Raw genomic sequence first — 17,242 nt, forward strand, 5'->3', positions numbered from 1 at the left:
GTTAAGTGATTAGGTCTCTTGGCTGAAAGCTGAATTGGGCTTGTAATGTAATGTGTGGAATTCCTGCTGGGAGAAAAGTTGACTTCAGTCAGATTCAGGATTATGAACCTAGGTATCCATGAGTGTTTGCTCAGAATGGATTAGCTTAAACCTAATGATGCCCACATTCACTGTAGAAAGGGCCAAGTCTCCTTTCGAAATGCTGAAGGGGAATTGGTTACAACTCAAGGAGAGGCTGGAAAGTTGAAAATTCAATTGGCCAAAGAATAATAAAGGGAGTTAGAAAAGGGCTACTTGTCTATTTGATTAAGCTAAATAAGCTAGAACAGAATCAGAAGTCTAGTGAAGAACCTTCATGGCTAAAGGAGTACGCAGACATATTTCCTAAAGAGTTGACAGAACTTCCGTCTCAAAGGGAAGTTGATCATGAAATCAAGCTAGTGCCAGGAGCTGCACCAATTGCAAAGAGGCCATATAGAATGTCCATCCCGGAAGCAATTGAGCTAAAGGAGCAACTCAAACAACTATTAGATCAAGGCTACATCCGTCCTAGCAGTTCACCATGGGGAGCAATTGCCAGGAGCTGCACAATTGCAAAGAGGCCATATAGAATGTCCATCCCGGAAGCGATTGAGCTGAAGGAGAAACTCAAACAACTGTTAGATCAAGGCTACATCCATCCTAGCAGTTCACCATGGGAAGCTCCAGTGCTGTTCTAGAAGAAAAAGGATGGAACGCTTTGGCTATGTATTGATTACAGGGGGTTGAATCAATCAACCATTAAGAACAAGTATCCTATTCCAATAATAGATGACCTTCTTGACCGTCTTCAATTCAAGGTGTGAAGATCTTCTCCAAGATTGAATCTAAGGTCTAGATACTATCAGATAAGGATCAAGGAAGAGGATATCCCAAAGACGGCATTTAGCACAAGATATGGACATTTTGAGTTCTTGGTCATGTCATTCGGGCTGATGAATGCACTTGTCACCTTCAATAGGTTAATGCAGAATATCTTTAGGCCATATCTTGATGACTTTATACTCATATTCTTTGATGATACCTTAGTCTACTCCAAATAGGAAGAAGATCATGAACCCCAGCTTTGCATTGTCCTTGAGACAATGAGGGCATGCAAGCTTTATGCCAAGAAGAAGAAGTATGCATCCTTCAAACGACAGATTGAATATCTGGGATTCATTGTATCAGAGGAAGGAATTTCAGTAGACCCGGCCAAGGTCAAAGATGTTCTAGAATGGCCAATACCAACAACTGTCAAAGAAATACGCAGTTTTCTTGGATTGACAAGATGGTATAGGGTCTTTATCAAAGACTATGCTTTGATTGCAGCACTGACTGATCTATTGAAGAAGCAAACATCAATTGTATGGTCAATTGCTGAACAATCAAGCTTTGATAAACTAAAGAAAAGCTTGGTATCAGTACGTATCTTGAAACTTCCAGACCTCAATAAGAAGTTTGAAGTTATAATTGATGCTAGCATACTTGCCTTAGGATGTGTGCTTAGCAAGAAGGTCATCCTGTAGCATACTCTTCAAGGAAACTGAAGAGCCATGAGAAGAATAATTCTACCCACGATCTGGAGTTGTTAGCTCTCATCCATGCTCCCAAGCTTTGGAGACACTACTTGCTGGGTAACAAGTTTACCCTAGTGACAGATCATAAAAGTCTTAAGTGGATCTTTACCCAAAATGAGCTCAATATGAGGCAACGTCGATGGATCGAAATGCTGGAGGAATATGATTTTGAAATCAAATACCAGCCTGGAAAGGAGAATGTAGTTGCCGATGCACTTAGTCGCAAGGCGTTTCTAAATTCTCTAATCTTGCAAGATCCATCAACAGCTAGATCTCTAGCCACAAAGGTATCCATGCTAAACAATCCAATTCTTGAGCTAGCTAGAGAAGAGGCATGCTGTGATGCAACCTATCAGAAGATGCTAAAGGAGATCCCTATCAAGGTTCAAGACCCGAAGCTATAGGCAAAGTATCAAGAATTCTCTATCAGTGGTGGACTTGTCTACTATAGAACGAGATTATGTATACCACCAAGCCAGTCCCTCAAGAAGAAGATACTTTGGGAAGCTCATGACTCCCCTTTTTCAAGACATCCTAGCTATGCCAAATCCCTCAATGCAATCAGAAAGAGCTATTATTGGGAGATGCTTAAAGGTGACATTCTCAAATATGTCACTGAATGTTTGTCTTGTCAACGCATTAAGGCCGAACATGTCAAGATGCCAGGGAAGTTGCAACCACTTGACATTCCCCAATGAAATGGGAATTCATTAGTATGGATTTTGTTGTTGACATGCCCGAAGTTCAGGGAGGATATAACTCCATCATGGTTGTGGTTGATATGCTAACCAAGGCTGCACATCTTATTCATGTTAAGACAAACTATAAAGCCTCAGACATTGCAAGGTTGTTCATCAAGGAGATATTCAAACTGCATGGGTTACCCAAAAGAATCATTAGTGATCGTTACTCTCTCTTCACATCACACTTCTGGAGGGCTATCTTTGAAGCCATTGGGACTCAACTTTTTTTTAGTACAGCTTACCATCCCCAAACCAATGGTCAAACAGAACGAGTCAACCAAGTCATTGAGGATATGCTAAGGGCAAATTGCTGCCGTGAACCCAAAAAGTGGATCCAATATTTGCCACTGGTTGCGTTTGCCTACAATGCTTCTTATCAACAAAGCATTTAGATCACCCCTTTTCAAGCATTGTATGGGCACGATTGTCGAAGTCCTTTAAACTTCTCGGATCCAACCTTAAGGGTTGAAGCCTCAAAGCAAATGTTGGAAGATATGGATGATCAAATGAAGTCAATAAGAGAGGACATCCAAGCCGCCAAGGATAGACAAAAGGCATACGTGGACTTGAAACAACAAGACAGATCCTTCGCTAAAGGAGATATGGTCTTCATTCACGTACGCCCAAAGTAGAGCTCCCTATCCTTAGGTGAATGCAAGAAGCTAAGTCCAAGGTATTGTGGACCCTACAAGATTCTTAAGTGCCTAGTACCTAATGCTTACAAACTTCAACTCCCTGAGAACCTAAAGGTTCATAATGTATTTTATATCAGTCTACTGAAAAAGTATGTATCTAACCCTAGTCATATACTTGATGATCAACAAGTTGTAATGCCTAGCCAAGGAGTCCTTGAGCTACACCCTGACAGGATCTTAGATGTTAGGGAGAGACATTTGAGATCCAGAACCTTGAGAGAATACCTCGTCCACTGGAAAGATTATCCCGAGGAGGATGCCACTTGGATGGATGAAAGTGCTCTCAACCAACAATGCCCATAGTTCTTCTCGAGATGAGGACATCTCAATTCCTCTAAGGGGGAGAGAATGTAATATTTCTACTCAAAATATTAAAGAACTTTGATCACCGCACGCCCATGCAAAAGCTGTGCCAAATCATCTCCCGCGTCGATTAATGTTGGTGGCTAAGTGTTTCCTCCGCGCACCATGTTGAATTTTGGCTCCATGTCGTGCAAATGAGGCTGGGGGTTGAAAACTGCAAGCCGCACGAGAAACACCCCTTACATAAAGGAAAATGGATAAATGATTAAAGTAGTGCAATTTTTTTTATTATTTACCCCCTCCCCTCAGCCGATGCGAGGGAGTGGAGCTAAGTGGAGAGAGGGAGGAGTGTGGTGTGGGGATGCATGAGGGAGGGAAGGCATGAAAGCCCTCCACGTGTGTGGATCTCCCCCCCCTTACACACTATAAAACCTCCCCCTTGGAGCTTGAAGGGGGAGGCATGAAGTGAGAGAAGAGGAGGTCGTGTTGTTAGAGAGTGCCGCCAAGCGAGGAAGTCGCCGCCACATGCCGCCGCTGCCGCCTGTTGCAGCATTGCTGCTTCTCCACTCTACCATCACCATCATCATTATCACCTCCATCTTCGTCATTGGCATCTTCTCCCACTAAACTAATTCTTCTCTCTCCACGTAGCTTCTGCCAAGAAGCATAGAAGCTCCTTAGAAGCTTCTAAAAACAAGGCTTCTATAAGCCTTGTTCACCCTCACCATTTTGCAGGTTAGCCAAAAATCACATTCTGTAAGGGCCGTGTCCCATGCAGAATAGAAAAATCCAGGGCAGAAAGGGATTCGATACACGGACGAGCCAAAGACGAATTGCTGAATTCGACACATCAATGGCTCCCAAGAAAATCACAAAAGGCACACACGTGGGAAGTTCTTCCCCAAGCATACGCGTGGACATCCCTATGAGCCCTCAAACCCAGGTTCTTAAAAGAATGATTCCGCATTAAAGCAATGCATTAGGCACGTTAAATTTTCATGGGAAGAATGCATTTACGCATGTTGCTAGTTCACATAGTCTAGTTAAAATACATTTGGGAAATTATCTCCTTGAACAATTTACAAGAGTTAATGCATGTCGTGCAATTGGGTTGCTTGCATTTCCAAGTTGCAAATCCCAAAGCGCATATTTCTTAGGTTTAAAAGGTGAAATTTTTTGTTAACCCAAGTTGAGATGGCGGAAAAATGGAGGAAAAAGCAAAAGGAAGATGGAAAAATAGCAAAGACACGCAGGTGGCCTCTAAAGATGAACCGGGGCAAAAAGCGCAACCTTAAATGAAAAGGCGCCTCAAAAAACTCAAAAAAATCTTGTAAAAGAGTGCCAGGCTCCCTCCTGTGCCAATTGTAAAATATTAAATGGGTGTAGGCTAGAAGCACAAGGCTAGAAGAGGGAAATGGAAAAAGGACCTTGCCACAATGGCCGGTCATGTAAAAAAGAGATGGGTGCCCATGGGATTTTAGGGTTTGTATATATAAAGTTCAAAAAGTGAATAAGAGATCATTCTTTGGTGTGTGGCAACAAGAGTCTTCTTCTTCTTCTCTCCTTCTCATCTTCTTGCTTGCGTGTGCTCTCGAGAGAGGGAGTGTGAGAGTGTAGGGGAGTGAGTGTGTGAGAGTGAGGGATCAAGAGGGTGAAGCTCTTAACCATCTCCTCTTCTCTTCTTCTCTTCTCTTCTCTCTTCTTGCGTGCGTGGCTATGGAGGATGGAGCTTGGAGGTGGAGGAGGCTTGAGGATGCTTGAGCTTGCATCTAGGATCGTGGAGCTACCGGCATGTGTGAGAGAGGAGGCAACTCATATCGGCACTAAGGTAAGCTCACTACACTGGTTGACGGCGCGTCGGCTAGGTGAGAGATAGCCATTAGAGCTCGCTTGGAGTGCTTGAAACAATAAGCGGTCCGTGGGTCTTGGCGGTAGAGTGAAAGCTCCCACATTTTGGTTCCATTGTCGGGACCAACGGATTCCATTGGTTCCGTTGTCGGGATCAACGGATTCAAGCTTGAGCACTTACACGCCTCATATTGAGCGCATCGAAGTAAGGGATTCATCCCCGAAATGGAGCTTGAGATAGGTAGGAAGTTTGGGTGTTTTTTATCTTCAAAACAAGTAAGTATTTTGAATTATTTTGTTTGTTTGATAATTAGGAAACATGGAGAAATCATTTCAGTGTTTTGCTTTCGATTCTTGTTGCATTTAGAGTAGGATAGGATTAGGAAATCGCATCGGAGAAGGGTAGGGTTTACTATTGCAAAGCAGGGCAAAACATGGCAAAATTTGTGCAAAAATGACAAAAAGCTCGCTTGTCATGCCTAAGATTGGCAAGTGAGTGATTGGGGGCATCAACACCATACCCGGGAAGGGGTATAAGAGCCAAGAGGCCAAGGAAGGACTTATTTGCAACCATTTCAGTGAGAGAGAGAGAGAGAGAGAGAGCTATTGCCCCTGATTCGATTTGATTGCACCAACGACGAGCCCACCACTCTATCCAGGTATATGAATCCCTTCTCTTACCCCCTTAGGGTAGAATCTGGAGGTTTGTGCCTGATACGATTGAGTAAATCACAAGGAACGATCGAAATCAAACTCGCATTGTTGACGTGTGCCGTGCTCGGCCCGTCCGAACGGTCACTTCTGGGCCGAGCCCCAGAATCGGCCCTTGGCCCCTTACCATTCGGCCCATTTGGCCAAAACCCTAATCGGCCCACTCGGCCCAAAACTACTCGGCCTTTCCGAGTCTACCATTCAGACTGTGGACAATTCAGCCCTCTGTCACGTGTCAAATTTGACCCTCGATCCACTTCCCTCGGACAGATTGCCTCGGCCCGTCCAAGCGACCTCGTCTGAATTAACCACTTGGCCCATCCAAGCCAACCCGTCCGAGTGACTTCCTCCGAGTCGGCTCCTCAGTCCATCCGAGCCCACCCTGTCCAAGTGACAAATTCGGCCCTCCGCCCATGTGCCTCGGCCCATCTGAGTGACCCAATCGGACCCTCCAATTCGGACCAGTTGGGCCGAGTGTAGATTTTTACCAAATTTTCAAAAATTTGACCTGACCTGGCTAGAAATCAGCAGTGCAATTTGTGAAAATCCCTTAGGGCGCTTAGAACTTGATTCTGGCACACGAAATAGGCAAAATCGTAGGGCGTCGCTGCTTAGCAGCTAGAAGTAGGTAGTTGCGAGACCTAGAGGCTTAGATGCAAACCGCTGAGTTGTCACCCCTCTTATCCCTTAAGCCTACAACACCTCCGTGTTAGATCCTTCCCTAGCCCTTCCCTTATGGCATATTGAAACCCCTTCCCTCCAAGTAAACCCAAGGTTTTTCGACCTCACTTATAATCCTTGCGGTTACTATATTTCCTTGGAGTTCGCTTCCACACCTTGTGTCTTTTCCACACCTTTTTATTCATGTTCGTGCGAGCTTACAAAGGCCATTAAGCCTTTCCCATGGCTTCAATGGGTCTTAGTTGTAAAAGATTCTAAAACACCCTTTCGAATTCCCGAATTCAAGGGGGGGAGCCTTCCAAAAACTACTTTGACGAACGGTGCAAGGGAGTGACGGTGGAATTCTAAGGAGAAAGTTGTAAAGCTTCTTCTACGTCTAAAGGACTACAATTGCGATGCCTCCTAAGAAAGTCCAAGGCGTAGCCACGGGAGGGTCATCTCCCGGTATCCATGTGGATATCTCACCCCAAAACCAGGTTTTTCTTCTTGGCTTTAATTTGGTTTTAAGTCGATCATGCAAAGAGAAATTGTTAAGGATAGGATATATTTGTTCGAGTTATTTGTAACGAAGGAGTTTAGCTTATGAATGATAATGTATAGAACTTAGTTTTCTTCAAATTGCATCAAGCATTATAAATTACGAGCAAGATTATCCATTTATTATAGTAGTATATCCTAAGGTGTAGAAATTATATATTGCACCATTAGTCTTATTCCTTTCGCAATGAATCATTGTAAATGGTTAAATTCATGAAAGGTTTCTTTTGATGCTCAAATTACTAGAAAGTTATCTTTGCTAAATTGCACATCTTAGCAAGGCAAATGTTGTTATTTGGCATGAGTTCATCTTTAAGTAAAACGGAAGTTAAATTAAACTGTATTGATTGGAAAGTAAATTGTCACAAGAATAGCAAAACCGTGACAAGACGATTAATATTACCTTCCAAAAGATAACTGAACCAATCTAAACATAGAAACATTCATACCCTAAGCACTTGACTACTTTCCTTACTGTAGGGACAAAAAAATTCGTAAAGTTAAGGAACTAGGGTTTGTCCCTAAGGTTCTTTAAAAAAAAAAAAAGAAACCCTAGGCCTGATATACGTCAGCTTAAAGGATCTAAACAGATTACTCCATCGCAGGACTTGCGCAACAAGTATGAAATCATTTAGTCTTGTGATTGATTCACAAGGAGAGAGGGTAGAAAAACCCTCATCAAGGATGGCAGATCCCTACGCAAGTTATCTTGCAAAAAGACGTAAGGAAAGTTGTAAACCGGAAACTAGCATATCTAAGGAACTTTAGGGTTAACCAAGTTGGGTATGCCCTACACCGAAACATAAAAGATCTTGCCAATTTACAAGACACCTTGGGAACGAGTGCTCATACACTCAAAAAGGAAAGAACACTTCCTTAGCAGTTTGCCAAACAACCGGGTTGATTAATGGAAATGTTTGTGCCTGCTAGAGATTTTAGGGCTCTATTTGAATTATGAATTACAAATTAAATGAGTACCTATACTTCAGGTTAAAGGCCTGAAGGGAGAGGCAGCTTCAGTTACCCCCGACTGCCTACCTGACCCTAATCAAGGAGGTTGTTGACCGCGCCGGGAACGTGGACCGAACCCGCCGCGAGAGGTCTCTTTGTTGAGCTCTACTTGGAGTAGGAGGACGCTTGGGTGCCAAGGGGGGCTCTGGCCATAAATCCCTCGCCTTTCGAGTCGTGCACAAGAGGCTAACGTGACTCGGGATTGGATCTCGAGGCCCGCATACTAGTTGACGGGCGGAAGCTTGGAATAGTGATCCCTGGGGATTACTGGATAGCCTTCGGGCGGATTATGGACCAGCCTACGGGCGGAACTCCTTGTATTTCAATGATAAAATGATGAAATGTAAAAAAAGAACTTGCTTGATATTGTTTTTCTATGTCACGTGATAAGATTACGTGAAGGAACCAGTGCTTAAAGGGATTAATTAAAGAAGCTGATTGTTATATGTCAAATTAATGTGTTAGATAATTACATAACTAAAACAAACCAAGAAAAGTGCGGAGGATGAGCCATGGGTCTGTCCTATGGTTGGGTGGTCGCGGTTAGCCGGAAACTTTTCTCAAAAATCTCGAAGAACAACGGAATGATCATCATCATCAAAACGAATAACGAGAGTGATGACCTAGAGTTACGTCTTACCCGATTTACGCTGTTTTAGGGGAACGGAATGGGACTATGCCTTATGGCAGAGAGGTTGAGCTTTGCATCCCTCTCGTTTCCCATTCTCCTTGAACCAAGTGCAGCATGAATCTGCTTCGGACCTGGCGTTTCTGCGTAAAGTAGTTTGCTCGGGTCTGACACTAATTGCTGTTAGCTAATGATCCATCAGGAAAACCCTAATTCCGATCGATCGTAAGTGGGAACGGCTAGGATACTTCCGCTATATGGCAGACACGGGAAGACCTAGATTGCAAAACCCGTAACATTCCATGGGAGTGCCGGGCGGAGCTTTCTAGACATCCTTTCCGATGGACTGCTAAGATGTGTCCTGGATTATACTAGTGGACACCAGTCATTTGGAACTCATAATTTCCATGCCTCACACTCTTGTAATATTTCTGTTAAAAATATTATAAGGCCATGTGAAGTCTCGAGAAATTGACAATGTTGCATTGTGGTTTGGGACGGGTTAGTCTTTACTATTACACTCTCCACTGTGCCCAAACAAGACATGGCTTAACGAAACCGTATACTTTTCATGAGAACCTCCTCTTGGGAGGAGGATATGGGATTAATATTGGATTTAATGCAATTTTTTTTTCCTCTTTTCCCCCAGCCGAAGCGTGGCTGAGGGAAGAGGATGGTTCTAAATTGGAGAATGTAGAGGTGGAGGGGTGGGACTGCATGCAGGATCCACGTGGGAGAGGGAGGCCCTACCTCCCCTCTTCCCATAAATACCTCCTCCTCTAAAGATCAAGGAGAGGTCATGAGGCTGATAGACCGTAAGGGAGAGAAGAACGCTGTGATGACGACTACGGGAGGACCATTGTGTGGAGGAAGGGAGAGAGTGAACGGTGCTGCTGCGCCGTGTGGAGCGAAGGAGAAGAGAGCTACATCGCGTCAACTACCACCGAGTCCAAACACCGCCTGCTATCGTGAAGTTTGGCCGCCGTCATCAAGCTCCAGATTGCCACGTGCTGCAGCCCATAAGCCTTAGAAGCTTCTTAGAAGCTTCTAAGGGGGCTCTTTAAGCCCCTTTTCCCCCCTAGCATCCCCCAAAAGCCACCTTAGCTCACTCCCCTTGGCCTCACAAACCATTAAACCCCCGTGCTTAAATCTATAAGTCCCTTCTTGTGTTTTTTTGAAACCCCATGTTTCACCCCTCTCATATTCTTTTTTTTAACACACCCCCCTAAGCCCCTTTTTAATCCCCCCGTGACTCCTTTTTCCTTACACACCCTTTTCCTCCCCCGTGCTATAAGCCTTCACCCTTCACCTTCCCCCTTTCACCTCGGGTTAAAATCCCTAAAGCCTTTACTACTCCGTGTCCCAAAACCTCTCCAAAAATCCCCCTTCCTATACCTTTTACCCAAGCCCAAAGATCTCCCAAGGTCCTTTATATGTTTTTTGAAACCACACTCACACACACCATTTTCACAGCGTATAAATCCCTATAGGGCCTTTTTCTTTTAGGCTTTATAAACCTTTCCCTCTCCAAAGAAGCTAAGACCTCAAAGGTCTTGTTACCCCTTTCTCGTGGTCAATCCCTTAACGATTCCTTGACTCAAAAGAGAGAAGAGGAATATTGAAGCGACGATGAATTCCGAAAAGGAGTGTAAAGCTACTTTTGCGTTCGAAGGATTACAACTGCGATGCCGCCTAAGAAAGTCCAAGGAGTAGCTGCAGGAGGGTCATCTCCCGGTATCCATGTGGATATCTCACCCCAAAACCAGGTTTTTCCTTCTTAAATTTTATATCAGTTTTAATTCAATCATGCAATATGAATTGCTAGGGATAAGATATATTTTGTCCTAGTTATTTACAATGAAGGAATTTAGTTTAATTGCAAAATGGATAAAGTATAATCATAGTTTTCCTTCAAATAGCCTTATGCACTGAAACGAATTATGAGCAAGATTATTTACCTACTAAAGTAGTATATTCTAGTTAAATCTTGAAGGAATAAAAACTACATCTTGCACCATTAACCCCTATTCTTTTTACAACGAATCATCATAGAAGGTGAAATTCATGAAAGGTTTCTTACGTTGCTTAAACTCTAGGAAGTTATCATTGCTAACTACATATCTTAGCAAGGAAAAGATTGTTTATTTGGCAGGAGTTTTGTTCGCAAGGATAAAAGGAAGATTAATTGAATTTACCTAACCTCAAATTGATAAAGTTTAGGATTGAAAAATCAATTGACACATAGATAGCAAATCGTGCAGAAGTAATCTCGAAATAACCTTCTAAAAGTTAACCAAATTAATATAAACTTAGAAATACCTATGCTGCGAAATATGCATTGGGAATGATTTAAAATCCAAGAAATGTTTATACCTTAAATACTTTCCCACCTTCCTTGATTGTAGGGTCAATAAATCATTAACGTAAAAGAACTAGGGTTTGTCCCTGAGGTTCTTAAAGAAAATAATAAAAGGAGACCCTAGGTCTGACAAACGTCAGCTTAAAGAAACTGAAACGGATTGTTTCATCGCATATTACGATGCAGGACTTGCACAGCAAGTATGAAGTCATATGGTCTTGTGGTTGATTCACAAGAAGAAAGGTTAAATACCTCAACAAGGATGGCAGATCCTTACGCAAGTTATCTTGCAAAAGGATGTATTCTTTAATATCCTTCTAAGTAAGGAAGGTTAAAAACTGGAAACTAAAGTATCCAATGAGCTTTAGGATTAACCAAGTTGGGATAATAGGGTACGCCCTAATCCAGAATATAAAGGATCTTGCCAAGTTGCAAGATACCCCGGATCGAATGTTAAATATATTCAAAAGGAAAGATTCCTTCCTTAGCAGTTTGCCAACAACAAGATCGGTTAATGGAAATGTTTGTGCTTGCTAGAGATTTTAGAGCACTGTTTGATTTATGAATTACAAATTAAATGAATATCTATACTTCAGGTTGAAGACCTGAAGGGAGAGGCAGTTTTAGTTACCCCCGATTGCTTGCCTGACCCTAACCAAGGGGGTTGTTGACCGTGCCGGAAATGTGGACCGAACCCGCCACGAGAGGTCTCTCCGTTGAGCTCTACTTGGAGTAGGAGGTGGCTTGGGTGCCAGGAGGGGCTCTGGCCATAAATCCCTCGCCTTCCGGATCCTGCACAAGAGGCTAACGTGACTCGGGATTGGATCCCGAGGCTTGCATACTAGTCTACGGGTGGAAACTTGGAATCGTGATCCCTGTGGATTATTGGATAGCCTTCAGGCGGATTATGGACAAGCCTACGGGCGGAACTCCTTGTATTTCAAAGATAAATACGATGATATGTTAATAAAGAACTTGTTTGATATTGTTTTTCTATGTCACGTGATAAGATTACGTGAAGGAACCAGTGCCTAACGATTTAATTAAAGAAGCTGATTGTTACATGTCCAAATTAATGTGTTAGATAATTACATAACTAAAACAAACCGAGGAAATTGCGGAGAATGGGCCATGGGTCCGTCCTACGGTTGGATGGTCTCGGTTGGCCGGGAACTTTTCTCAACTCACGAGGAACAGCAGGATGGTTGTCAAAAGGAACGAATAACAAAAGCGTTGACCTAGAGTTATGTCTTACCCAATTTACGTTGTTTTAGGGGAACAGAATGGGACTATGCCTAATGGCAGAGAGGTTGAGCTTTGCATTCCCTCTCATTTCCCATTCTCCTTGAACCAAGTGCGGCGTGAATCCATTTTGGATCTGGTGTTTTTGCGTAAAGTAGTTCTCTTGGGTCCGAAGCTAGTTGCTGTTAGGAAATGACCAATCAGGAAAACCCTAATTCCGGTCGATCCTAAGTGGGAACGGCCAGAATACTTTCTGCTACATGGCAGGAAAGCCCTAGATCGCAAACCCCATAGCATTCCATGGGAGTGCCGGGCGGAGCTTTCTAGACATCCTTTCCGATGGACTGCTAAGACGTGTCCGGGATGATACTAATGGACACGTTACAACTCTAGACCTAAACTAAGGAGTTGGCACTTCCATAATTCATAGGTGACTAAGCCACATTGGATCCCAAAATCCCTATTGCGTGTCCAAGGTTACTACAAAGATAACACCTTGGTATGGTTACCTAAACTCACAAGTGGCATGTATGATCCTCCATCTCATGCTTCAAAAAATAAGGCTTAGAAATATAAATCAAAACGAGGTAGGAGAAAAATCAAGAGGTAGGGTGCTCAATCCATGAGCATTTTAATGGTCTATCAAACAAAAACTGAACCTAGCCCCAATATGCACCCAACTGTAAATGATCTCCTACTTAATGACTCTATTGTGATTATCACTACAAAAATGGATGATAACAAATCAACTGAACTCAAAACTTCTCAAACCAAGATCATCAAACCCAATGAGAATCATAAGGTGAAAATATCACGTCCCAACTTGTCCAGTCCAATTAAACCAAAGCTAGTGCAAGCCTTAAGCTGCCACAATAATGACGATCCATTTTTGAAGTGGCTTTCAACATGGCCATAGGCATCTGATGACATAGTAACATGCATCTGATGACTCAACTCTACTTTCACATTCTTTGCTAGAAGTTACGAACGTTTGGACCTAGGCATGCTTGACAAACCCATAGAAAATGAGGTACCTTTTTCACCAAGAATTTAAACTCATTAGTCAGTATCATTAGGAATTTGTTTTTCATTGTGTGTCTCTTCTTGTTTGCGTTTTGCATGACACACGAGCACATGTAAATAGGCTAGGCACATTTTCTTTAGTGCATTCATAATTTTTGTGTCGACATCGTTTGATTGATTGCATCTCATTGATCCAACATTGCATATTTTCTCGAATCATGAGTCGATGAGCACGAAGTTTTATTTCAAAGCAAATTTCTACTAGGACACATCACATGAAAAACCAAGTATTTATAAAGAAAATATAAACTTTTAAAGACTCAAGAGGTGGAGTTCATATGAGCTAGAACTTTTGATCTTGAAGGAGACTTCTTCGATTAAGACTAAAGCTGGTTGCTGTCACTATGAAATTCAAATGAGAAATTATGGAGTTTTTGGAAATAAGCAATTAGAGCTACCCAAATAAATAAACCAAGTGACCATAGTGTTCAGAAGGAGAATCCTTCATATTGTTTCTCTCAGTCGTCTAATGTTGGTGTGCCTACTTGTGAGAGGTGGTGTTACAACCAAAAAGTTGATGAAGTGGATTGTAGAAGAGGGCAAGACATTATGAGGTGAAAGATCTTAGAGAAGAAGCTTTTTAAAAAAAATGATAGAAATGAATGTGGAGCCTTCAATTCCTACGGATAATGGATCTATAGTAAGGGGAAGCCCTCTTATTAGATCTGCATCACGTGCATTGAATCGGAGCTCATGTCAATGGCCAGTGATATTTTTATATAATGATTATGCCTTTCCAGCAGAGGGGATTCCATCACTTCATTTGCCCACGGTAGTTATCAGATCAGCAATGAGATGACGCATGTAGCTAGGTGTAGGAGAATCTATGCCCATGCTCATGATTATCACATAAAACTCCATTTCCAACGACAGTGATGGGGAAACTTATATTTCAGCTGATGATTTGCGGATAAATTTGTGGAATCTGGAGATCAATGGTGTGACCAGAATTTCAACATAGTGGATATAAAGCCTGCCAACATGGAGGAGTTGGATGAGGTGCTCACGTCAGCTGAATTTCATCCATCTGAATTTCATCCATATGAATCGCCATGGTGGGTAGTGAAGATGGGATGTTATGGAGGCATTCAACGTCTGCAAGCATTACAAACGGTGTATCGAATATGCATTTGATGACAATTATCGAAATCACAGCCAGGATTTTGAGTAGGTGACAATACCAATGACATGACTGCTGTTAATGACAGTTACGGTGACGATCTGCCATCGAATATTGCAGGGATGGTGTGCTGGTGGAAAACGCAGAAATAACGGCATTTTATGAATGTGATGGCGGCAAACAATGAATAATGACTGATATGGCAACGCAACGTCGATGGTGACTGCGTTAAACGCAGAAAGAAAGGTGTTCTTAAACGACCAAGTTTAAGCCTTTATGGTTTACGCTTACTTAAAAGCTTTCAAGGTTTTATTATTGGCCTAAAACGTTTAGTTTATTTTTAGCCTTAGAAAAGCTAAAGGCAAGAAAAGCCAAAAGTTAGAAACACAACGTGTAAGTGATGAGAAAAAATGTATAAGGAGATGTAAGTGGAGGTCTAGGGGTACCCTATTCCTTGAAAAATTACTCGTATCAAGAGTATTCTCACATCATCCTACTCTTGGTAGAGGCTTCTTGAGAGAGGCTTCTCAAATCTTTGAAGAAGCTTTTGGAATCCTAACGAAAGATCTTTGCCATACTCTAATTCTTCTTAATTTTCTTGCATAGTGTTCTTGCAATGAGCGATTCTTGTGAAGGAGGGCTTCCATCTCACCAAGCGACCTTGCGACGAGGGACTTTCACGAACTCCTACGACAACGTTCCTTGCCATGTTCTTGGGAAGAATACAAATTCATTTTCACTAAGACCTTCACTATTCCAGAAGAGATGATTGCCAACAAAATCTTTGTCTCTCTAAATAGATACATTGATTCTTCTTTGCTCCCACAATTTAAAGAAACTCCAAAGTAGTGTGACGAATGAAACCATGTGACATGGGGTCCTAGCTTATAACATTTAAGGACACATGGTATATATGCTTGCATGGAATGTAAACTTCATGATTTCTCTCTTGTAAAAATGAGTACATATGCAATGAGGAAACTCTAATATAGAGTCAATAAGCTTTGCTTCCTTCTATACTAACATAGAGCACATGTGAATCATTTCTCAACATAGTGGCCTCACAAATGATATTTACATGTAGAGTATTGCCATTCAGAATAGCTTTCTAAAGTTCCTTTGTCAACCATAATCTTCATTTAACTAGTTTACCATCTTGATATTCAGATTGATATATACTAGGAGCACTTGTAGAAGTAGACACAAATAGAGACTAGCTACAAATAGGGCTAGCATTTTGCAAGAAAAATCCAGTTAAGCACTCGTTCCAAAATATGATACTTGTCAACCAACCATGAGTGTGTGTTTGAGATGTTGCAAAACCAAGTGATTCCCTCATCAACACCACTAGGATACTTCCCTCAATCTTGAAAGCAAGGTGCAACTACATCATGACCATCTTTCACGTCGTTATTGCATGTATGCTATCCACATTGCCCAATTCAACTAGGTACACTACCAAAACATATCCTTCTTCTTTTTGGTTTGGTTTCACAAATTTTCCACATTGATTTTGGAACCTTAATCTCCTTAATGGAGAGCTCTTTACCAATACATATATGAAGCACATTAGTAAGTATTATATCACCTTGACCGCTGACTAGCCTTATCCAAAATAACTCAGAAATGCACTTGCACTGAATGATTTTTGCAAACAAACTTGTTGATCGCATTTCACGAGAGCCCATATCATTTTTTTCCATTGAACCATGGGCCAATTCTACGAACCATTGTCAGAAGAAAATGCACATGTAGTCCACAAAGATGCAAGGTCTTTGTCAAGCAAGTCAAAAAAGAGGAGAGAGAAGTAGAATTGATGGATCAAGAAGACTTGCTAGAAATTTTATGCACAACAATACGAAACACTAGATTACTATCCTTGTCAAACTCTTTGAATCCAAAATACAATTTCATATGAGAGTATCCTAGATGTTAGCCCTCCCGTTCATCCAAGCACATTCATTGCTTAGGAGTGGTTGACACTAACTCAAAAGTTTGCTTAGACCTCGACTTCGTCTGAGAATAATAGTGCCTAGGAGTGATTGAAACTAAGCCTATAGTTAACCCTGATCAAATCACATCAATACATCAAGAATGTTTTCTAATATGAGATAGAACTCCGTTTCTTTCACCACTTTGTTCCCATAGAACATTGACTCCCATTGAAAATAAAAACATGTCCATATTTTGACCCTGCATCTTCTTTTACCATAGCATCTCATAGTTAAACACATTTTTGGCATAATCAAGCTAAGCAAAACATGCATTCATTACAGAAACACTTGCATAGATAGCATAGCATACAATATCCTCATGGCTAAAAAATAAGGAGCACTGAGTTTGCAAGGAAAGTATGTACATTGACCCAAGGATTTTATCCATGAAGTAGCTAAAACATGAAAATATCTCCCTCTTTAATATCCTTTTTGAGAATTAGTACAATCATTAACCTACTTTACCTTAGGAGCAAGAATATAACATGGTGTCAGCTTCATCGTGCATTATATGGATTGAACTGGGCAAGACAGGTCGCCCTTGGGTCTCACCTATATATACTAACTCTACATCAATATGAATTATTCTTTGGGAGCATGTCTCGTACTCTCTCTCTCTCTCAACACATGGCATGGTTCAAGGGAAAACACATTATTACCACTAAAAGGAGTTTTTGTCATCATAAGGA

Source organism: Lygodium microphyllum, chromosome 21 (genome assembly GCF_053477565.2).
Source record: "Lygodium microphyllum isolate KBCC chromosome 21, Lygodium_microphyllum_v1.1.10, whole genome shotgun sequence".
Taxonomy (NCBI): domain Eukaryota; kingdom Viridiplantae; phylum Streptophyta; class Polypodiopsida; order Schizaeales; family Lygodiaceae; genus Lygodium; species Lygodium microphyllum.